This window comes from Notolepis coatsorum (assembly GCF_963971535.1).
Source record: "Notolepis coatsorum genome assembly, chromosome: 3".
Lineage (NCBI taxonomy): Eukaryota > Metazoa > Chordata > Actinopteri > Aulopiformes > Paralepididae > Notolepis > Notolepis coatsorum.
Genome location: NC_140167.1, coordinates 95,991,626 through 96,017,387, shown reverse-complemented (window position 1 = coordinate 96,017,387; position 25,762 = coordinate 95,991,626).

Sequence of the window (25,762 nt, the reverse complement as noted above, 5' to 3'; positions counted from 1 at the left end):
GCATGTGGGTATCATGGACAATGAGAGCTAGCATGGAGAGGGTGGCTCTAGGATGATGGAATAAACTGTTGAGCCTTCCCGACGTGTCGTGGGCCTAACTTGAAACACCAGCGAAGGGAGGTACCAACTTGATAACCCTGGTGATCGGCTCTCACTGCCTGTCCATCTATACACACACATGTTGGGTGGTGGTCATTATGGGCCATGTGGTAGAGTTTGTAGCATCAGCGTCGTTAATGCTCACATGTTTTTGGGGCCGTTATGGGCCATGTAATACATTGTTCCATAGCATACGCATGTTAACTTTCTTTTGGCAATGGGATTGGTTTCGTCCTAGAGAGTACTTATCATTAGGGCACAAGTATGTTGTAGGATTTATAATAAAACGCATGTAGTATTGAACTGATAAAGCAGTAGATCAACTGACCTCTTTGGCAATTTGTGACTCCTCTTCGCCAGTTTGCGTGCGGATCTTCTTGAAGATTTCAAACACCTCTTTCGTTGCCCTAGGGTCCTTTATAGAAAAGGAGAAAAACGCTTTTAACTGGCATAGTGAACAAGCATAATGTAATGTGTACAATATACCGTTTGCTGACACATCCAGTCTTCATCCATCCGTGTGTTGACATACCAGGTTCCTTTGCCCCCTGTCGCTCATCGACTTCAACACCTTATTCAGGTAGGAGACCAGCGCAGACTCGCTAGTGTTGGCAATCAGGGTCAGGTGGTTCAGGATCTAGTCACACAACAAATAACAAGACTTGAAATTTCACGAAAACTATATATACTTTATGTACATATACCCATCATGTCTTATTCTTATTACTTGTATTATTGCACAAATGTCTTATTCTCATGATATTCTTATTGTATTATTGCACAATCGTTGCGGGCAAGACCCCCCGCATGTCACTGTATACTTGTATGCCGTGACAAATAAAACTCTTGACTAGACTATAATAGCATCATGTCATCTCAAGGAGATTGTGCTTAGTTTGTGCTTAGTTTGGTCAGTTTCCTCTTTCAATAAACAGATGTAGGCATTCTGCACAACGGCACTTTCGTGAAGCGATTGTGAAGTCCTCCAGGTTCCACAATCTGTTCCAAAATGAAACATGTACATCTTTGGCGGTATTGCCATATTATTATGATTTAACGTCAAGTCTCGAGCACCACATGCACACACACCGTTGGGCCGGCGAGGCGGCACAGAGTATATAGCAGGGTCTTGAGCGTGCGGAAGGGGTCGGACTTGAACTGGCGCAGCCTCTCTCTGGGGAAGACCCTCATAAAGTTGTGCAGGTCCAGCAGGATTGTGTCCAGGTTCAAGCTACCTATGGTCTCTGGGAGGAACTTGATCTTCCTCCATAGACACTGAAAAAAGATAAGCACAAGACTCGCCATGTAAACATTTCTTTAACCCTTTCACTGCAAAGGGTTAACTCTTTTTTAAACTGTAGTGTGGTAGTGAAATGGTTAACATTCTATAGTGTGGTAGTGAAAGGGTTAAAAAGGCCCCATCTGCAATTCCTTTTTGACTATATGAATGTGGGGTATTTTCACATGCATTCTTTGAAGGTTTTATGTGTAGATGGAAAATAAGTTTGGGGTCAAATCAGAATACAAGTGTTTTACTTCAGTGTTCGCAAACATTAACAACATAAACTACAAAAAGAAAAACAGTGTTCGCAAACATTAACAACATCAACTACAAAAAGAAAAACCATGCTCATCTGTAGTCAAACAAAATCCTTGTTTCCATTAATTAATTTTTTTTGTGATGGGGCTACCCATTTGTTTAGTCAACATTAGTTTGGCCTTTTAAAAATCAGAAAGGTCTTTATTGCCAAGTAGTTTACACATACAAGACATTTTATTTGGTCGTTTTTGGTGCGACATTAACTGACAGACAATAAAATAAAAAGGTGGAATAAAATATAATATTAACTAAATTAAGATGGAAGCAATAGAATATAATTATGAAATAAATAGGCCAGGGCTGTACAACTAAAATAAAAAAAGGTGGAATAAAATGTGATAAAGTAAATTAAATAGAAGCACAATAGAATAGTATAATTATGGCTGGAACACAGGCACACAGACTGCTCCGAGCACAGCTTCATATGCCAGCATGTTAAGCCTCAAACTTTTCACACACTAGACGGTTAACCATCTGTAGTGTGGTAGTGAAAGGGTTAACCTTCTGTAGTGTGGCAGTGAAAGGGTTAAAAACATTCTCCTGGTTTCCCCAGAGGTGGGTTTTACCTTCATGACAAGGTCAGAGAACTTGGTGTCCCCGGAAGAGGACATGACGGACTCCTGAAGTAACAGCAGTAGGGCACTGAGAAGGAAAAGGAAAATGTATATTATAGCACTTTACAATTTTGTTCCTCACATTTGACCCATTCACTCACATCGACGGCAGAAGCAACCATGCAAGGTGCCACTGCCAATCTGCTCATCGGGTAGTTAGGGGTTAAGGGTCTTGCTAAAGGACACTTCCGACAGGCAATCGAACCGGGAACCTCCGGATTACCAGACGACTGCTCTACCTCCCGAGCCACAATGACTTTGTTTGAATGCTACATCAGAAACAGAGCGGTGGACTAGTTGGTTCACACCTGAGTAGGTTGGTCTGCTCCGCCTTCTGGAAGAGGCGTCCCAGCAGCTTGTTGACAGAGTGGATGACCTGCGGTCCGTCCTGCAGCGCCTCCACCCTGGGGTCCAGCAGCACCGTCAGCAAGCCCGCCACCAGGTCCTTCAGCACCGCACAAGAGGCCTGGAGTGCCAGCCGCTCGATCCCCAGCATCTAGGAAGAGAGAGAGCCGGTTAGCTACCAACCAGACCACAGCTTCATAATTTTATTCCATTTACGGCAGACCAGAGCCGGAGACATCCCAAACAGGTTACACACACGTACAACAAACAACGTTTTAATCACTGTAGGTATATATATATATATATTAGGGATGTCAGATATTATCGGCATTAAAATGTGATATCGTAAAATATCTGTATAGTTTCTTTTCTTTACATTTCTATAACCTTTATTTACCCAGGCAAGCAAGTAGGAACAAATTCTGATTTTATTTATTGTCAAAAGTATGCATAATGTTGTGTTAATTCCACAACAAGAGATATGTAATGTTAATTACCTGAAATTATTCAATTTTTTTGGGGGGGAAACCCTGCATATATCGGTATCGGAAATTAAGAGTTGGAAAATATCGGTATAGGTAAAAAAGCCAAAATCAAGAATCCCTAATATATATATATATATATTAGTGCCGTCAATCGATTAAAATGTTTAACTCGATTAATCGCATTAACAACTTTGGACGCAACAAGGCACTTCCTCAAACAATGAGCTTGGCAAACATCACAGTACTGCATAAAAGTGGTAAGGATCCACTAGACTGTTCATCATACAGACCTATAAGTCTTTTAGATCATGATTATAAGACTATCACCAAAGCATTAGCGAAAAGACTTGAAACCATCACGGCGAAATTGGTAAACCCAGATCAGGCTGGATTTGTTAAGGGAAGATATGCTACCGATAACATCAGAAGGTTATTAAATATAACCAATCATTTGAATCTAAAACAGAGGCCCTCTCTACTAGGGCTGGGCGATATAACGATAAATATCGCAATATATTTTAATAATCGATATCGAAATAAATAAATAGATTTTTTTTTTTTTTATACTTTTTTTTTTTTTTCCTGCAAGAGGGCAGTTTTAAAACCAGAGACAGTGGACAGACTTGTCTTTCTTGCCTGCAACTTAAAGTAATGGCTTTGCTTGTCCAAATGACAATACTGACCAAATTCAGATTTCTTTTTCTCTTGTCCATTTATTTTGTTTGCTTTCTAATTTAAAATACATTTTGAAACCGTCTGTACACAGTAGGCTATGTGTGCTAGCAGAACTAGACTCCAGTCACGAGTCACAGTGCACATGTGCGGTGGTTTGTCCACCAAAAAAGCGCCAAAAGATCGAAAATTAACGAGCAGAGCCAGAACTGTTCAACTCCTCTGGAGCCACAGCCAGCAGAGAAGCCGGTTTACTTTAGCTTTTAAACCAGCTGCAGCCTGAGAACTGGAGTGTGAGGGGATGTAACACTAAAGATGGCGGCAATGACAAAGAATTGCTGCAAAATAAACATACATCTGTTGTAAAAAATTTTTTTTTTATACTTATAACAATTCGATAATTATCGATAGAGAAATTAAATAAAATTATCATATCGTTATCGCGATATGATTTTTTTCTATATCGCCCAGCCCTACTCTCTACTCCTATCTCTGGATGCAGAGAAGGCTTTTGACAGAGTCGAGTGGAACTTTCTTTTTAACGTGTTGCAAAAACTTAATATAGGGTCAAATTTTATCCAGTGGATTAAAGCAATTTATCAAACTCCAAAAGCAGCAGTTATTACTAATGGCAATACATCTGATCCGTTTCTCTTAATGAGAGGAACAAGACAGGGGTGCCCAATGTCAAGCTCATTATTCGCAATAATAATATAAATTTTGGCTGCATCTGTACGAGACAACATTAACATAAAAGGAGTGTATATCGATAAGGTTGAACACAAAATATCTTTATATGCTGACGACATTGTTCTATACATTGAGCAACCAGAAAACTCCTCATTACATCTGTTGTGAAGGGCCAGATTAAAACTGAGAATCTACCTTTATTGTTTGATATACTTTGTATATTATTTATATATACACGGAATATCCCTTTACCTGCATTCAAACCAGAGTAATATTCGCTCTCCTTATTGGACAGCGCCCCAGGCGCCACCTCGCAAGCCCCCAACGTCAGGTTCAAAGACAAGTTCAGGCATGTCAGAACATGCCCGGAGACAGCGTATTGATCCCAGACAAGGACTGCGGTTTGGGACTAGATAATCACTTAAGTGTATATATATACAGCGCAAGGTGCGCACAGCAGTACCTTACCCCACCTTACCCCGATCACCTGCTTGTCCATCAAAACAAGCCAACGTAGTTCATCGTGGTGAAGTGAGCAACCGTGCGTTGAGAACATGTGCGAATAGAATAGTAAAGTGTCAGAGTTTAATGCAGTAACGTCAAGTTCGACCTAATCTAATGTGAAGTAAATAGTCGTTCATTTATTGTATATCGTGCGGCCACAGTTCGTTCGTGTGTAGCATTACCCAGCGGTTCGTCGTGTTTTAGCTAGTGTACCTTAGCCAGGGTGTGTGGCCTAAATACGTCGCCCACACCCGAGGAGGCCTAGTCGGAGAACCGTTGGACATGTGCACAGGAGAACCAGCGTCGGCGATTGCAGAACCATTACTGGTTGGATTATATTGATTTGGAACGTGTTACCCGGAGAAGAGCCTCGTTGATTTCCACTATCGTTTGGGATTCAACCTCGTGAGGATTACCACTCGGGCTGGCCTCATGGACAGAGGCTGGCTAGCTGTCATCAGTGCTATCGAGCATTTGGATTACAATTATTGCTTTGCTGCTGATCGTTGGATTTACAAGGACCGACTTCTGTACGTGGAGTCCCTTTATTCCTCATTGAATCAGACCGAGTATCCGAACATTCCTCTACCCTCTAGGCCTTACAACCCCGGAGGGAACCCAGTGTCTCCAGGCGGTACCAGCGTTGCCTTCTACAGTTGCTATTATACGACCGGTGGCATCAACTTAGACCCATCGTAGGATTCCTGCTATTCTTAGTGACTCATGCTATGACTGACTTTACGCATATTCTTCGCCATACAAGCGCGACCCTAATTCTCATTCTGTAACCTAATGTTGCATAATAATAAAATACCCTCAAATACTATTTCTTTGTCAATGCCGTGTTCTTGTGAGTGTTCACCATCTATATTCGATGTACTGTCTGGCCAGTAATTAAAGTACATAACTAGCAGTGGTTTAATCTATCACAATCTTTAATACAGTCAGGGTTTTGTAACCCCTCAGTTACAACATCTGTATAACACAATCGAACAATTTGGAAAGTACTCAGGATACAAGATAAATTATAATAAATCTAATGCATGTCTCCTACATATGAAACCAACAAAAGAAATGCAGAAATCCTACCCATTTCGATGGTCACCAGGAGGCTTCAAATACTTGGGAGTACACTTTACACCGCAATTAAATGATTTATTTGAAAAAAAATTACACTCCTCTTACAATTGAAATTAACACAGATCTAGGTAGATGGGACAAACTACCCCTATCCCTTCTAGGAAGGATAAACGTCATCAGGATGAACATCCTTCCGAGATTGAACTCTTTCAAAATGTACCCTGCTACCTATCTATAACATATTTTAACATATTGAATAAACGTATCTCAAAATTTATTTGGTCCAATAAAAAACCAAGGATTAAATTACTGACTCTTATGAAACCTGAGTCCATGGGTGGTCTAGGTCTTCCCAATCTCCAACACTACTACTGGTCAGCCCAACTTCGAACTATAGTATCATGGTCATTGGGAGGACCAGACTCACACTGGATACAGATAGAAGCGGGACAGGTTGATCCTTTACCTCTAAACTCTTTTTTATAAAGAATTTTGACAAAATAGAAAATATAAAGCAATATTTCACGGTTGTGAATACCCTATCTGCATGGAAAGATTGCTCGAAAAAGTTTGGCATAACTAAATGCATCTCTGTTTATTCACCTATTCATCAAAACCCTGACCTAAAAAAATATTTTCATTCAACTGATATAAACAAGTGGAGACACTTGGGGGTAACTCAACTTAAAGACCTTTTTCATAAAAACTGGAAATTAAAAGCATTTCAGGAGCTAAGAGAAGAATACAACATTCCTAACTCAAATTCTTAAAATATATGCAAATTCAAAGCACTTTAAGTTCACTTACTAAAGAAAACAAGTTAAGCTTTGAAATGACAGAATTGGAAGAAAAACTAACTACCTCATCCACAATTAAAGGTATCAGTGAACTATATGAAATTCTAACTAATGAATGCCAAACAGTCTTCCCAGCTCTATTAAGATGCTGGGAGACGGACCTGGCAACGAAATTTGAAGAAAACAATTGGCAAGATATCTGTGATCGAACTTTCTTTCCCTTTACAAGCAATAAGATCAAAGAAAGTAATTTCAAATTTATTCATAAATTCTACCTTACTCCTGTAAAAATGCACAAAATCTCGAAAGAAAACTCACCAAATTGCCCAAGATGTAAAATTAAAGAAGGAACATTTCTGCATATGTTCTGGCAATGTAGCAAATTGAAGCATTTCTGGAACAAGATCCACTTATTTACTAAATCTGTCATGGAGTTGGAATTTGAGTTATCACCATGTGTCTATCTATTAAATAATATAACAAACTGCCACTTAGACCAAAAGAAATGCAGACTGTTGGTATACATAACATATTTTGCAAAGAAATGTATACTTCTTCTATGGAAAAATGAAATCGCACCAACATTCAATATGTTCATAGAACAAATATCTCAGTTTCTTCCCTTAGAAAAGATAACGCTTGAAAAGCACAACCAGGGTCACTTATTTCAAGAACTTTGGAATCCACTCTATACTCAACTGGAAACTCATAATGTAGTCCTATAAATGTGTCATATCTAAATAACAGACGTGGAGTTTTAGCAGATTAGATTAGCTGATCTGTTGAGGCTCTTTGTCTGTGTATAAGTGCCTGGTTGCCTGCGCATAGCTGTCAAACCCTGCCCCCACGGGGTCGGGTCTGGGAAAGGGAGCTGAACACGCAGCGGCCCGGACCCTTCTCTGTCGGAGTAGCCATCGATAAGCGGGTGTGAGCAACTGGGTGCTATAAAATGTCACCGTTTACAATACGGACATTTGCACTTTTATTCCTTATTCACTTATGATTTACCTACTGTCCCTTTATTTTTATTATTATTATTTTCTTTTTTTTGTTGTCTAATTGTTTATTTGTGTGTATGTGGGCAAGTGTATGTGTGTATGTATGCCTGTATACGCGTGTGTGCGCATGTACGTGTGTGTATGTCCCAGTGTGTGTGAGTGAGAGATGGGAGAATGGATTGAGTGGGGAGCACAAGGAAAATTGTTAAAAATTGTTCATGAGTGACACTGAACATTCTGTAGATCTGTCGATTGAATGTGAAACCTCATGAAAAATAAAAAGATTTAAAACGATTAATCGCATTTTCTTTCTACCTTAAACGGATCTTTTTCAAGTTCCAAGTTTTAATACTCTTGACATGAGTCAACAAATGCTTGCTTTAAGCAGCCATTTAACACAAAAGGATGACCCTCATGCATTGCAAATTTGCATCAAATTCAAAACAGAGTGATGCACAAAATAATAATTTAAAACAATGAATAAAGTGTGCATGAAATAAGGGTAAGGGAAAGAAAACGTTCACCCACACAAGGGCTGAGTAATCACACACCCCCCCCTCTCACTCTCCCAGCTCTCTTTCCCCTTCCTCATCTCTCACCCCCCCTCTCTCTCACACACACACACACTTCAGAAACAAACATAGTATCAATGAGAGCATCAATAATACACCCGAGTGAAGTCTAGTATAAAAAAAAAAAAAAAAAAAACGTAAAAGGTAATCGTGAGTTAAAAAAAAATAGTGGCGTTAATAGAATCGGGCGACTTTGACAGGTGATCTTGAGGAGCATTGCAGACGAGTCAATTTAAACTCTCCCCTATATTCACTACCAGACTATAATGTACTACAGTATGTCTGTAGTGTGGTAGTGAAAGGGTTAATGTCACAACCTGCACTAAGAGCAAAGGGCTCTTTCAGCAGCAATGGTACTCGACATGCTATTCACTACTCTGTTAGGACAGGGGTTCCCAAACTTCTCAGGCCGCGACCCAAAAATAACGGGGTCAGAGAGCCGCGACCCCCACTATTATAGGAGGTAAAAAAAAAATTATAAATGGAAATTTATGGTTGAAACAGGCACACGTTCAAACGCACACACTAATAAGCATTGGAGGCTTTTAACCAGGGCCAAACTGGGGAAATCATTCAGGCCAGGAAATATAGTGCAAAATATAGCCCCATTCAGGCCACTTTTTAAGCAGGGGGTCTGGGGGCTAGCATATGTATGATTAGCAACAACACTGATTGTGATGGATTTTCAGTTTTTTGTAATGTCAGATTGAAAATAATACAATCTTTTATTAAACTTCAGCCCTGATCATAACACTACATATTAATTTTATAATTCTAACCCTTTAAATGCCAGTGTGTGTGATGGCATATATTTGCAATATATCAAATGCAAAGTAGATTTGTCTGGGGGGGATTATTACAGGCTAGCATGTGCCAATGATTAGCAACAACAGTTTTTTGTAAGGGTCCCGCCTCCACCAATCACATGCGGCTCCTTTTGTGTGTGTGAGAGCAAGAGAGAGACCCAATCCATTATTATTATTATAATTATAGAGAGAGATACCGTACTTTTCGCACTATAAGCCGCACCGGACTATAAGCCGCAGCAGCTAAATTGAATGATGTGTACATATATAAGCCGCACTGGACTATAAGCCGCATGTGTTTTAATGTTTAATTACCATATGTAAGGAGTGGAGCCTGCGGCTTAATTTGACTCAACACGGGAAACCTCACCCGGCCCGGACATGGAAAGGATTGACAGATTGATTGCTCTCTCAATTCTGTGGGTGGTGGTGCATGGCCGTTCTTTTATTGAGCTTTAAGTTCCCACCTCTACAGAGAACGACTCCCATTGGGACACAATACTGTTGGACAAATAACAAGAATTAACTCATTTGTATTAAGTTTAGCAAATAAGGGAACAGATAAATAACATTTCAATGCAGTAAAAAAAAGCAATATTTTGATTTTCGGGTTTTGTCCACATATAAGCCGCACCGTTATATAAGCCGCAGGGTCGAAAAATGGGGGAAAAAGCCGCGGCTTATAGTCCGAAAAGTACGGTAGTTCTCCAACTTGTGCGAGTTGCAGTGACCTCCTGGTTGTTCCCCACCTAGGTTATCTAACTATTGCGCTGCTGCAACTAGAAACACTGTCCTGGCCTGCTTCTAAGTTCAGTGGTCTGACTGCAAAAATAAATAAATAAAATTGTTTCCCTTTTAAATATTTTTTTTGTATGAGTCTATTCAATCCGTTTAAACCAATGGGGGTTTTCTTCACAGTTGCAGTTAAAGATTAGGCTACACTAATATTATAGTATAAGATGTCACCATCACTTTCATACCAACCTTATTGGATTATTTATGAATATAACTCTTTTAATCAGATTAATCACTTTAAATATATATATATATATTTTTGTTATAGAGTAAATTATTATTATTTTTTAAAGCTTCAATAGAAGCTTTGAATGTTAAAAAATGACATTCGGTTAGTGGCGAGTGCCTTGCCCACTGCGCCAATCAGCCGCCCCACGCTCACCTAGGATTTGACTTGATTAAACAAAGCAGTCGGGGCAATGGCAAGCCGAAAACGGTTGCAAGTGTTACACTTTACAAAGCTAGACGCAGACAACGCTCGCTGCAATATTATATACAGTATATATTAACAAATTGTTCTAAATAAATAATAAATTATTTGAAGTTTTGAATTCTCTTTTACAACTGAGGTAGGTAGATTACATTTTTAGAGACTAAAGTACCGAAAAAAGGAACAGTTGGGTACCGGTTCAAATGTGAAGGTACCCAACCCGTGACAACATGAGGGGGGGTAAATAAATAATTCAGTGCCAATCTACGCCTACAACAAGAGGGCACCGAGTTGCACCCATTTCACAGAGGAATATTTGAGCAGAGCAGCCACCAATTTCAGGCCTCTTCTTTGTCCACAGTATACTCACAGTCAGCATGGTGCCCATGATGCAGGTGTAGAGCTTGGGGAGGTCTTGCTTGGGCTGGTGGCCCGTGAGTCTGTTCTGCACGAGGCCCAACTGGAGGCAGGCGGCGGCGAGGAACTGGTCGACGTGACCCACCATCACGTCACACGACGGGCCGTCCCGGATCATCATTTTGTCAATCTACACACAATGAGGGGGACATGTGAGATGGCTCACACACTGTGTCGTGTGTGTAGAGGACATGGCATGCCGGTGTGTGTTGGATGTATACCTGTGTCAGGGCCTGTATGCTGCTGTCGATGTCTCCAGAGGCAAACTGAGTTATAGCCAGGTGGAGAGTGGCGGCTACGCTTGCGTGGAGATCTTTAGGGGGAAGTGGTTGGGCTCTGGTAATGAAACTGAGACAGGAAAAAGGATTAGTGTCTCAACTTAGAATCTCAAACTTTTAGAGATTCATCAGACCAGCAGTATTGTCATCTACACCCAAATTTTGATCGCCATGCCTCTTTTGGGGGAAAACATCTCGGGGAATAAATAGTGTTTATTCATAAACTATAACTTTAAGGGATATAAAAAAAATCATATTGAAGACCATCAAGGCAGATAGTCATTACATCTTAGTTGTAAGTCACTGAGATTCATAAGCGTAATATTAAAGGTAATTATAAATGGCCTTTTCCAGTGTTTAGCATTGTATCCTAGCAATTGGGGATTATATCAATGTGGTCTGTGTCGTTAATTATCATACAGTCTAGTCTCGAGTTCACGAGATCTTCCCTCACTCAACTAAGCTGTTCTGATTTGACGGTATTGCTGACGTGAATAAGGTACTGATTTGCAGTAACGCCCCCTCTATGGTTGTAGCGCATAGTGTAACCCGACACTTCCTCAAACGGGTTTTGACAGAGAGGCCGAGAACGGGCGAGCGAGAGAGAGAGGGACCGGCGGGACCGTGCATAAGTGTGTAAATGTGTGTGCACCATCTCTCTCCCTCGTCGGAGCATTTACACACAAACTTGACTGCGTGTGTGTCGGGACGCATCTCTCTCGTATGTATCACGCTGTGTGGGTGACTGTCACCGAAAGCGCTTATGGGCGGAGCCCATCCAATAACAGCCTGAAATCCTGAGGTTGAAAAATTATGCTTTTGAGTACTTCATTAGAAATATAAAACAATGCATTTTTTTTAACAAATGAAAAAAGAAAAAAAAAAACACACTTCCATAGACTCACAGGAATTGTGTAAAGTTGCCCAAATAGTGCAGGGAATAGCAATGCATGTCCCCTTTAAGTCACTGAGATTCATAAGCGTAATATTAAAAGTCCAGGTAAGGAAATTAGGAAACATCCTACACCCGACTGATGTTTTCAGGCCCATTTCCCCAGTGGTGTGATGCCCAGTGGAGGCCAGTGTTGGAAAGAAATTGCTTGACTTAAGATGATCCAGCGGAACGCTTACATTTTTGGAAACGTTTCATTAGTGCGAGTGTTTATACAGGAAAAATATAGCGGTCAATAGGAACCATGTAAGTTTTCCTCAAAAGTAGGCAGGGTTGCGCAAAAAAATCCCAGGTGTGCCGGTCTGATGAATGCGGTTATCAGACGTAATTTTAACATGGTGGCATGCACACACTATAAATAATGTTTTTTATCTTTAGATGACAATTGAAGCTAGATTTATATCAATACCAGTGTGGCAGCCTAATATTATAACCATTTCCAAGCATACATTGTGCTCAAACACCAGCTGCTTCCAGGGTCATGCGCTTCTCCGTTAGATAAACAACATAATCTACATATCATATGTACGTTTTTTTTCCAAGATGGGCAGTTTTGGGCACTGGAACACATCAAGCTCATAATTCAAATTACATTTTCCAATTGGGAACTTCCGACCTCAATACTTTGAATGGACTGTCAGACGAGTCATCAGCTGGATCTCAGTCCCTGGACCTAAGACACTAGAAACATCATATCCAACTGCTTAGGAGACCCTATGGTCTGGGAATGCAACGCTACCTGGAGGGCAGCTGAACAGAACAGCGTCAACTACTCAAGAGATGGGGAGAGTGAGCAAAGGAGCAACCACCATTATATCTCTAATGAAGACGAAATAGGTGGCGCCGAATTTGCCTCCAATGGCGCACTAGTTGCAAGACCGCATCTGGTCTGTCGTGTAGATGGGGAACTACTCTCCCTAGATTACTCTGTTGAGGCTCAGAATGTGTGCGCGTGTGTCTTACTCGGGCTCCACGTCGTCAATTTGCACCAAGTCCGGTAGCTCGCAGACGGAAGGAACGCAAAGGTCGCCGAGCAGGTCTTGATCAAGGGAGAATTCGGCTGGGGTGTTGGCAGGCGGGGCCTCGCGCTGGGCCACCAGAGCATGTGAAGCGGCCCCAGGGTGGGCGGGAGGGACCCGGTGTGCCTTCTCCTCCACCTGCTTGGGGGCCGGGGCCGTCTCTTTGGCTGAACGCTTGATCCTCTCCTCCAACATGCTCATATCCTTCTCGGACAGCTGGGGAAAGAAACTATGGTTATTAAAGTCTCTCCTTGTACATGTGTGTGGGGCGCTGGCACACGGGCACAGAGAGCACATATGACGAGTCAACATATAACATATCATGGCAGTTAGGATACCTATGTACACTGCACTCATGTATACTTTACTTCCTCAATAGTGTATGGCTGTCAAAATTAATGCTTTTAATCTAGATTAATCTATGGAGTGAAAAATCTTCAATAAACTGTATTCAAAGAAAGCTATTAAAATAGTCTGTATTGATTTTACATTAATTCCATGATTTTACTCAAGTAAATATCTGTTACAAGCTTTGGTCTCATGTAGAAAAATGCTATTTTTAATGTAGATTAATTACAGAAAGTGAAGTTGAGATTAACTAGTTAGATTTTTTTTTATCTATGGACAGCACTATTTATTGTAACATAATATAACTGACCCTCATCTGCACCTTTGATTACACTGCCTACTTCCTAATTTTTACTGTACTATAATTGTATTGCCTATATTTATGTCTTCTACTATTACCATGCCCATATCTGTACCTCCCCCATGCTGCCTGGATTTCCCCAAGTGGATCAATAAAGGAATATCTCCTCAACAGTTCAAAACAGCCAGAGAAAGTGCTTTTCAGAGACATGAAAAGGCCAAACTACAAGGTTTTCATGTTACGACGTTAACATGACGAGGAGAAAAGGAAAGCAGTGCAGGGCTCAGTGTAGATGTAGAAGCTGCGAGATGATGTCATACATTGCCGATCAATTTGTAGACCTGCTCTCCGCATGCCTTGTAGACCACCACCACGGTGTTGAGGGCTGCATTGCGTACAGACGTGTCCCTGTCTCCAATGTGCACTGCGATCTCCTTGAGTGCTTTGGAAGCGGTAGGCTGATAGACGGAGACACCAAACTGCTCAATGAGACAGCCTATCTCCTCCAGGCACTCTGAACAGAGAGAGGGAGAGAGAACATGCAGTACAAAACATTAAAAACACATAATTTGGTACGCAGCATTTCCAATATTAGACAGTGGTTCGGGAAGTAGAGCAGTCGTCTGGCAATCCAGAGGTTGCCGGTTCGATTCCCGCTACTCCCGGGCAGCTTGTCAAATTGTCATTGAGCAAGACACTGAGGGGGCTTTCTCACTAGGCATCCGGGGACGAATCGGAGCATGATCGCCCCAAAAGTAGTGTAATGAGAATGCTACGTTCCGTCCCCGGGGACGGGTAATCGGGACCACTTGAAAAGGTGGTTTGGGGAGCGAATCAGCGTCCCCGGGCACAGAACGATTGCAAATGTGAGCACAACTGCACCAAAACACGGAAGAGGCTTGCTGTAATAAGTGCTTCTGTCCGAGTTGAGTTCTAACCTGCTTGCCCAGAATAGAGTTGTATTCATACTACAATTTAAAATTATTATTTAGGTCCGTTTGGGATAAGTCTATAAAGCTGATCCAACGAGGGAAGCTGCAATTATGTCTTTTCAGATGCTAAGATTGTGATAAGATATGTGCCCTCTCATACCACCTTAACGCGCCGTGTCCACTCGCTAAACTCACTTCTCACGCTTCGCTCTTCCTCCAAACGTAACAAACGCGCAGCTCTGTCTCTGGGCATGCGTGCGTTAAGGCTGTTCCCAAAACCCGTTTTTGGGATTCGAACTTCCGTCAGGGTTTTTCCGAACAGATGTTCGAACCTTCGTTTTTAATTTTTTTTTTTATAAATATCCTCAAACTAAATCCTCAATTTGAATAAAGTGATTAAATTAGTCTCTAATGAATATAACTCAGTTTTTAATACTATAATATTAGTGTAGCCTAATCTTTATCCATTCTACAACTGAAGAAAACCCCCATTGGTTAAAAACAAATTAAGAATTCAAATGTTTATTTAGAATTCGAATGCCAACGTAACGAACGAAGGTCCGAATGTTTGGGCTCAGCCCTAGCGTGCATGCATGTGCGTGTACATGACGCAAGTTGGGCGAGTGTGTGCGTGTGTCCGAGAGCCGAGGGAGAGATGAGAGAGAGAGAAGTGCTGCCGGTAAAGCACGTCTCATTCCATCTCATTTGATCCCGAAATGCTTTCGCAGAGAGCGAAGAGCAAAGAAGGAGCGCCAGCTATAGCAAACCAACTAGGCGCATACCGCCACCTGCTGTATCGGGGTGTTGCTCCCTCAAGTGTGCTCGGGGACGAAACCAGATTGGTAGTGAGGAAGCTGGCCAGCGGGGGAGTGGGGACTATCGTTCTCGAGGACGGAACGGAGGCAACTGTTCCTAATGAGAAAACGCCCTTAACCCCCAATTGCTCCCGATGACCAGGTTGGCACCGTGCATGGTTGCCTCCGCCATCGGCGTGTGAGTGAAGGGTAAAAATGTGATAAAATTTGCGAACGCTTAAACTATATCTTAAATTATGGCTATGGGTCTAATGCACCCGTCGCTTATCAATGACTTGCTTGCAGTCAACATGTATAAAACGGATTGTTTTTTCATGGTACATTTCAGTTTTGAACAAGAGTATAGTTTGAGATTTCTAGTAATTCCAGAGAAATCAGTGATAATAGCTCTTTAGTGGAATACACAAAACACGTAGTCATTTTTCAGCTGATTTATGAATAGTTTTCAAATAAACGCTAGATTATCGATAGTATATGTGTCTTTATGCACGCTAGAGAAGCAGGCTGAAAAATCGATTATCCGTGCCTTGCTCGGCACACTCCGATTGTGGAGGAAAAAAAATCTGATTAACCCAATACTGGTCAAATAGAGTCCTTACCTCACATCACATGTTCTGCAAAAAGATTAATCCAATTACTGATCGCCATTCCAAATATTGATCACGTTTATTGATCCAACGTTATAGTCCAAAACACATAATCGACCCTTCTCCCAGCCTCGCCAGTGAATGTGATAACACGATACTGCTTGCCCGAGAAGGGAAACCCCGGACCGGAGTTTTTCTGATGCAGTCCAATCCAATGATGTGCAATACCATCCGGGAGACGATAGGCGGCGGTATTTGCCCTTTGCGAGCTCAGACCCATTCCCAATGATAACGTCAGGCTGGATATCGCTAATAAAAGAAATAACGATTAAAACCAGAGTTTTCTTGGCACACAACGCATGGCGAGTTAACCCGACTAATCGTGGTTGGCCCTGAATTAGTTAAAGGGGCAAATAGAGTTCAGTCCATTATTTCTTGGGTCAGGCAATACAGGGTTAAGTTCACAATCCCATGGTCGTTTCTATACTGTAGTTGAGGTGATTACTTTTACAGAGTGAAATTGTAAAAATTAAACCAATCCAGTTTGCGAGGACCGCTTGGAACCCCTTGAGGACTTGTGGGGGTCCCCGAATCTCCACTCACCAGCTCTCTGTTTGGAGTTCTTGGACTTGGTGCCCTCCATGAGCAAGGGGAAGATCTTGCTGGCAGGGTAGACCTTACACAGCATGCCCATGATGCCCCGCACATCCTTCCTGACCACGTCCTTCGACTCGCCCATCTGCAGGGGAGGGAGAGAGTGCCAACAGAACCAACAAACATGCGGCCGAGTCAATGGAGATGAGCCACTGCCACCAGCAACTCGACTGATAGTCATTTAAAATAAAGTTCAGTCTGTTCATCTTACTTCAATCATTTTTATTGCAGAACATGGTATTTTCTCAAGCAGACAGATGTCAACACTAATCTGTGTTGCATGTACCTGACAAACTGAACTGTTTGTATTACAGTCATATTCCAACTTAACTGAATGCACATGTGTGGACTACTGTACTATTACAGGTATTGAAATAAACAATGCAACTTCCTTATACATTCTATTTAATAAATAATTAAATATAGATACTTGCCGTCCCTGTATCGATACAGTATCGCCACGCAAAGTATCGCGATACTACTACGTATCGATATTTTCCCCCACCACTAACTGATAAGTCATTTAAAATCACAATATCATGAGATTTTCATTATCGTGATCGCAAAAACGTACAATAGCAGCGTATGGGCTGGTATTGACGGTCCACCCACTATACAGACCTTGAGGACCAGGTAAGGGATGAAGGCGTTGGCTTCCGAGTCACTCAGGTGGTAGTCCTGTCTGCTGAGCGAGACGAAGAGCAGCTTCAGAAGCTCCAGGGCCTTCATCAGCACGCTGGTGTTGGTGTCAAAGAAGCGCAGGGTGAACCACTTGAGGACCAAGTCCAAGCAGGACAAGATGGCCTCGTTCTCCGCATCCAGATGCTGGTGCAGGTTCAAAAGAGGGAAGAGGAGTCAGTCGCACTAATATATACAAGATCACTCAGAAAAACATTCTGCCCTTTCATATGTTGAAAGATTGGACACATTCCCATTATAGAGCTCTGAACACATCTCATCTCAATACTAAATACTTAAAAAAATATTAAGAATGGGAGTGGTTCTTGTATAGTAAATAGATGGATACAGCAAGATAGCATAAGGACATATGTACACTACAATACTATACTATAAGGACATATTGTATAGCATAGTATTGTATAGTAGTGTACATAAGACCCAGTGCCTCATCCGTAGCCAACACTGTATTGCACTATCGCAGGACCTTAGCATGTCTTTTACCATGCATTTAAAAAAAAAAACTTAAATGTACATTATACCCGTTACGTGTTATTCTTATTACTTGTATTATTGCACAATCGCTGCGGGCATGACCACCCGCATGCCTTGTATGCCGTGACAAATTAAACTCTTGACTTGATCAGAAATCCTAAATAAAGTGCCGTACTAATCGACCACAGGAGAAAAGGTAAATTACATAAGTTATATTATAATATATTACGTATTGTATTTTATTGTATTGTACGTATTTTGTCTTCCGACGAAACCTTGCATGATTAATCTCACCATGGGAGCATAATATACAGTGTGTGGATATCCTTCTTTGATGCAACTAAACGTTGTATCCAGCACCACCAGTGGAATGGTTGAGTGTGCGTACAGTACATTTCCTCTGACTGCATCATCTAAAATACTGAGTAAAAAAAAAAAAAAAAAAACACAAATACGACGCAAGCTCAGTCCTACAGTCTACAGAGAAGGAGCTGTGAAACGCATGCCCGATTCTAGAGGAGTAGGGGGGGGGGGGCAGAGTCAGATGGCCCCCGTGCACATGGCGTGTCCCCAGATGAGGTCGGGACGCGTGTACCGGTTCCGCAACAGTAAGTGACTTCCGGGTAGGCCTGATTGGCCCCGACAGGCACGTGACGCGGCAAACTCAGGACGCGCAACGAGGCTGCTGAGAGCTGTCGCGCGGAAATAGGCTGTCTATTGCCATTCTCTAACACAAACTCTAACCTTAACCAGCTCCTTAACAGCGCCTAAACTTAACCGTTCTAACCTTAACCAACTCCGAAACAATGCCTAACCTTAACCTTAACCATAACCATGCCTAACCTTAACCATAGAAAGAATATTGCCATTCTCTAACACAAACTCTAACCTTAACCAGCTCCTTAACAGCGCCTAAACTTAACCGTTCTAACCTTAACCAACTCCGAAACAATGCCTAACCTTAACCTTAACCATGCCTAACCTTAACCGGCGAAAGAATACACGTTAAAAAAAAAATCACGTTAAAAAAAAAAAATTCGATGGGATTCGAACTCGTCAACAACGGACCGCAGGATCGCAGGACCGCTGCTCTGCGAGGTGAGCTAAAGCGCTGAATGAAAGTCATAGCGGATTTGGACGGTTACATCATTCCGCAAGCTCTGCCGCGCGGCAGAGAAAGTTGCGCGTCACGTGCCTGTCGGGGCCAATCAGGCCTACCCCGGAAGTCACTTACTGTTGCGGAACAGTTACACGCGGTCGGGACGGGGCGCCTGTGCAACTGCAACCAGCGCCCAGCGCCCCGACAAGAGTGCAACTCATCACTCTCGCACCCCTCCCCCACTACATCAGTGTGTGCCGTTTGAACACCCAGGGTTGTGCGTCCTTCCTTACCTCAATCATGGCGTTGATCGCTTTGATGTGGTGCTGGAAGTCGGGGTGGAAAAGTTCCTCCAGCAGCCACTTGGCAACACAGGGAGCCATCTGCGTCTTCAGCTGCTCTATGTATTCGTCACGAAGAGCGGGGAAGTTCCAATTCAGTACCTGAAACACAGAGAGTAGGAGCCTTTTGGACGAGTCAACTGTGAGCACATAAAGCTTTAATGTCCTACACACTTAAAATAGTGTGCATTGGACATTTTAGTAAATATCTTCCTGCCTTGGGCGATAAGGTTTTTAATGTTAAAAGAGGGTACTTGTTAAACACAGAATTGTGTTGCCGTGTCTTGCGTTTGGTTTGGAGTTAAAGTATAATCATTAAAGTCTTAAAATCCTGTACACGGCTGCAAGGAAGTGAAATCAACGCCTGGATTACGTCTCAGTGCAACGTATGGCTACACACCTTCAAGCTCTTCTCGTCTTTGATGCGCATCTCTTTCCTGTTGGGCACCAGGATGAAGAGGGGCCCCGTCTTGTCCTCCTCTTCCTTCCCCGGGGCCTTCTTCCCTGCAGCGACAGTCTTGATTGATTGATTGAAAACTTTATTAACAGATTGCAGAATGGGTACAATACAGTACAGCTCAATACACACAATTGTTAAGGGGATGCAGACCAGAGAAAGACTTTCGTCTTGTTTACACCAGGGTCCCCCATTTTCAATTCATCAGGACATATATGACATACATGACATACAGATAGTCAGTACTGCTACATCTATACATTTATGACATACCAGATTTGCAAATACAGTACTGTTTGTGATACAGAAGGAGTCAAGAAAAGGGAGTATATACATTTGACGTAGAAACTGTACATTGGAGGAGGTTGGGTGGGGGGGGTTGGGTACACTGGGATATTGACAACCATACTGGTGAACGGAAGGAATGACCAGAGGGAGAAAGGGATGAAAACCAAAGCCAAGCAAAAAATAATAATAATAATCTTCAGTCGGTTGAGTCAGAGTTCGATATAGTCATCGTGAACAGTATAGAGACTCATCCTTCGCCGTGTGTGGAGAGATGAGAAGGTAGAAACCACACCCAGAGTGCGAGAAGACACCACAAGCCTCACCTCTACCACGTGACAACACAAACAAACTGGTTAACCAAAGTGAAAGAAAATTTAAGTGCACTGCCATCAGGTACCCGTCTGCGTGCGTTCGCCTCTCCTTTGGCTGTGGCTTTCCTAGAGCAGTCTTTCTTCTCCATAGTGGAAGAGTGGTTTGAAGAGTCACTGTTGTTGTGGCTGCTGTTGGCGCTGCTGTTGAGCTCTTGAGACCTCCGCTGGCCACATGACAACATCACAACTCAGCCTTTAGTTTTTAGCCACGCAAGTTAACAAGTCACATTTCAACCTAGAGGATCCATGACACGCTGCACTACGGTTGGGCGATATGGCCTAAAATGTTGTATATCATGGTATATTTAGAAATGGACGGCAACTGTACATACGTTTGACAATAAAAAAAATAATGCTTTTAGGAGCAGTACAAGCTTTAACATTTTATTAATGTTAAAGACACAATATGTGAAATAATAACATTAACGCCTTACCAAACGGAGCGACGGGTGTAGTAAAGGAAATAATTTAAATTAAAAGAAAGAAAGAAACACTCACAGCGAAGGTAAATGCTCCTGAAAAGCCTCTTCTTCTTCCTCTTCTTCTTCTTCTTCTTCTTCTTCTTCTTCTTCTTCTTCTTCTTCTTCTTCTTCTTCTTCTTCTTCTTCTTCTTCTTCTTCTTCTTCTTCTTCTTCTTCTTCTTCTTCTTCACAGCGCTTCACTTGTTGACCATTTATTTCATTTAAAATAGGAGCGTCTTATGAAGCTGACCGCTGATTGGTTCACCGCGTACATTGGACGATTTGAATTAGCTTCCTGTTCCTCCACCAATCACAGCAGCAGGCCACAAGCTGAAGCCTGTTCGCCGTCAGCGTGATTACCAAACCTAGCCGCATTTCTCGGAGACGCTCTCTGATTGGCACTGACTGACGCTCTCTGATTGGCCACTGACGCGTTTGCCCAATTCGTGACGAGCTGTGTCTTTGCCCATTTCCACGTCAAACAGCCTGCAAACTGAGTAGGGGGTATCTGCAGAGCCAGGCTGGACGGGTATAAGTGGTCTGGACAAGTATAAGTGGTCTGGACAAGTAGTTGCGAATGGGGGGGGGGGGGGGGGGGGGGGCGCAATGTGTATGCGCATGCGTGTGGACTGGAGCAGTGAGAGTATAAAGAGTCAATTTTTTTTCGAACTCTTTCTCACATATGTAAAAATGTAAGTACCTATTTTGGACATTGGGTGTGTTGCTTATCAAGGCCACCACAGACCACCTGTGCAATTGAATTTAATTAGCTAACTGGCTCTCTCTTTCTCTCTCTGCTATCTTTACTAAATATAAACTTGCAAGTACATGGTGTAGTAGTAAGCCATCTCCAAGTGGGCAAGTGATGTGGTGATTAGAGGCACAACCTTTTATTCATATTTTGAAAGTAATTATATTCTCTTTTTTCCAGGACCACATAACGATACGAAGAGGCCAGTCACTTCCACCAGTAGTGGAATGCAGATCCTGTTGCAGCAACTATCACTGCCCGTTTTGTGCGCCTTCCCTTTTCAAGCCTACCAGACTCGGCAAAGTGCAGAGCCATTTGCAAATCCATTTTTCAACAGTAGTTATCCATCAAGGTAAAGTTAGACATTTCTCCCATTGCCTCTGGCAATGAGCATAACTGAGCCGACGCATACGGTGGTCATGTATAATAATAATGGTCAGTGGTCACATTATGCTTTTATTACTTTTCATGTTTGTGTTACAGAATACACTATACACAAATGTGGATTGGACTGCAGACAAGGCTATCACTACCACTGCCCCTACTGCCAGGCAACAATTGTAAGAAAAAAAAATGCTTCGCACCATATATTATCATGCAAGCCCCTGCTCAGATGTGGATTGGACTGCAGACCAGGCAGCCCAGACTATCATTACCACTGCCTCTACTGCCAGGCAACATTTGTAACCAAAATACAGGCTTTGGTCCATATATCATCATGTAAGAGCCAGCCCTCCCCTCAACCGACTCTGCCATCTCCTCAACCGACTCTGCCATCTCCTCAACCGACTCTGCCATCTCCTCAACCGACTCTGCCATCTCCTCAACCACCTCTGGCTGCAGAAACATCCCCAAGTCGGGCCAGAAGGCGGCCAGTCATTCAAAAGAAGTGTCCGATGTGTAAGATTACCATGAACACCAGAAATATGAAGAAACGCATCGAAAGGAAACACACGGATCAAACGCATGACATAACAGCAAGGCATCACCTTACCAGTGAGTGCATAGATTCAAAGAATAGAATGTTCATAGTATTCAAGTCATTCCAGGGGGCGAGTACTCCACTGCATGTCGTGCAAAAATTTGGGGTGGAAAACATTGATGTTGGTTGTGAGTCACAGGAGTGCCAACAAAATATGAAGTTGGCATGGCTGAGTGGATTCAACTCCTTCAAGTGTATACATCTGGTCACTTGACTATTGCACATCCAACGCTCCCATTGAAGTGCTAGCCGAAGAAACGCTCTCTAGGATGGTGCAAGAAAAATGGTTTGGTGAAGATAAGAAGAGAGACTGCCTTAATCATCAAAGCCGTAGCCCAATATGTACCACTTTCTGTTTTTTCTAAAATTGCAATCCCTCCGTCAAAGAAGTACATTTGCCTGCCATTACGTTGCGTTCTGAAAAGCGAAAACTGACCCTGAAAACTAAACGAAAATGGCCCTGTGTGTAACTGCAGCCGTCTCTGTGCTAACAGTCACGTTTTCAGTACGGGAAGACAAGACAAAACTTCTTTCTCTGGTCTGCATCCCCTTAACAATTGTGTGTATTGAGCCGTACTGTATTGTACCCATTCTGCAATCTTGTTGCAATAAAGTTTTCATTCACACTCAAAATCTGTGTTCATTTTTTATTTTGCATACTAATGTTCTGTGTCTTGAGTCGTACTTGTATTGAAAAACTGATTTTATGTCTGAGGAGAAGACCGGTACTCATCATCTTCGTCTCCACAAAAAGAAAAATGACATGTGAAGTATGTTGTGTGCCAGGTTCAAACAGTGCTGTATATGTACAGTTTATTCCTACTCCTATCCAAGCTCCGGGAGGGTCATCAAAGAGAAGTCGCCTATTCTTAGTCCTTGCCCCACAATGGTGGAATAACAAAAAGAAAAATGACATGTGAAGTATGTTGTGTGCCAGGTTCAAACAGTGCTGTATATGTACAGTTTATTCCTACTCCTATCCAAGCTCCGGGAGGGTCATCAAAGAGAAGTCGGGTCATCAAAGAGAAGTCGCCTATTCTTAGTCCTTGCCCCACAATGGTGGAATTGTCCTAATAAACTAACCTACACTGTAGCACTCAACACTTTATGAACATTGTTACTGAGACGAAAGTTAAGTTTACTCTATTATTACTAGATCTGGTATGTCTAGATGTAACACTGTATGGGTACAAGTTTACTCTATTATTACATGTCTAGATGTAACATTACTGTCTATGTATTATGTAAACGAGACGAACCCCGCCCCCCCCCCCCCCCCCCCCCCCCATTCGCAACTACTTGTCCAGACCACTTATACTTGTCCAGACCACTTATACCCGTCCAGCCTGGCTCTGCGGCTCTGCAGATACCCCCTATTGGAGTAACTACCTGGTGTTCTATCGCCATGCTCTAAGACAAACTCTAACCATAACCAACTTCGAAGAGTGCCTAAGTTTAACCAGTGTAGAATCAGGCGTCGGCCAATCAGAGAGCGTCTGCGAGAAATGCGGCTAGGTTTGGTAATCACGCTCACTGTCATCCTAACCGAAGTTATTTTTAAACCTAGCCGCATTTTGCGGAGACGCTCTCTGATTGGCCACTGACTGACGCTCTCTGATTGGCCACTGACATGTGCGCCCAATGGCGTGACGAGCTGTGTCTTTGCCCATTTCCGGGTCTAACAGCCTGCAAACTACCTAACACCTAGTTTATCACTGGTTAAAGGGGAACTCCACTTTTTTGGAAATTAGCTTATTTAACATCTTCCCTGGAGTTAGACAAGAAGATGCATACCTTTTTTGTCTCTGTGCGTGCATTTTAGCTTTAGGAATAGACGCTCCGTTAGCATAGCTTAGCTTCATCACTGGAAGTGAGGCAGGACAGTAGCCTTACAGTGCCTTACAGTGTATTGCAAGGTCTGACATTGACCAAACTTGATATGCATGACCTTGGTGGGCTCTAGGTCAACTCCTGAAAAGGGGGTCAATGTCAGACCTTGCAATCAAAAGTTAGGGGGCGCACTGAAATTATGGCAAGGGTTATTAGCCCCCTAACTTTTGATTGCAAAGTCTGACATTGACCCCCTTTTCAGGAGTTGACCTAGAGCCCACCAAGGTCATGCACATGGCCGTAGCCAGCTATGAGGTCACCGAGGTCCGGACCTCGGTAACTATTTGCTAGTGGGCCGTTTGGTCAACGACCGGGGCCGGCCCAATAATCACATCTCTTACTAAGCCTCTCCCCCACTAGGCTGGGAACAGCGGCCCATTATGCGTGCTGCGGCCCAATCACATCTCTTAATAAGCCCCCCCCCCCCCCCAATAGGCTGGGAACAGCGGCCCATTATGCATGCTGCGGCCCAATCACAGAGTAGGGTCGAGCTGCAGACTCGGAGCCTCGAGGTCCAGATTGGTACTTCCGGCCTGCCACAGGACTAATGCGGAAGTATCTCGAAGTACGTCTGACGTAATAGTCCTGTGGCAGGACTATGCGGAAGTATCTCGAAGTACGTCTGACGTATCTCGAATTACGTCTGACGTTTCTCTACGTTAGCTAAGCGAACATTAAACGTTGTATTCATAAAATAATATAAAATCAGCAGCATGGGGAGGGCCGGGGGGAGGGGAGGTACAGGTAGTAGAAGACATAGGGGTACAGGTCACATAATTATAGTACAGTGGAGAAGTAAAAATGGAATAAAAAGGCAGTGTAAACAATATACAATATTATTAACTCTAATAATTGTCGTGTTACTTTGCACGGTAACAAATACGTGAGTCCTCTGCTTTGGTTGTAAGTATGTTTATTAGCTTAGCCTCGCTACGTTACACGGGTGTCCTCCTAGGTTCCTCTCGAACTCTCCTTGACCCCCAGTACGGTGGCCTGTACCTTCGCGTATAGCGCACACACATTAACATAACACCACATCTCCCTTTCTAGAATCAATGGGTAGACTGCCATTGATTCCCCAGACCTTAGAGGATTATTCTGCCTCTATATCTAAAAGGTCTGTTCATCTGAACTGATCTAAACAATTTCTTTAACACCA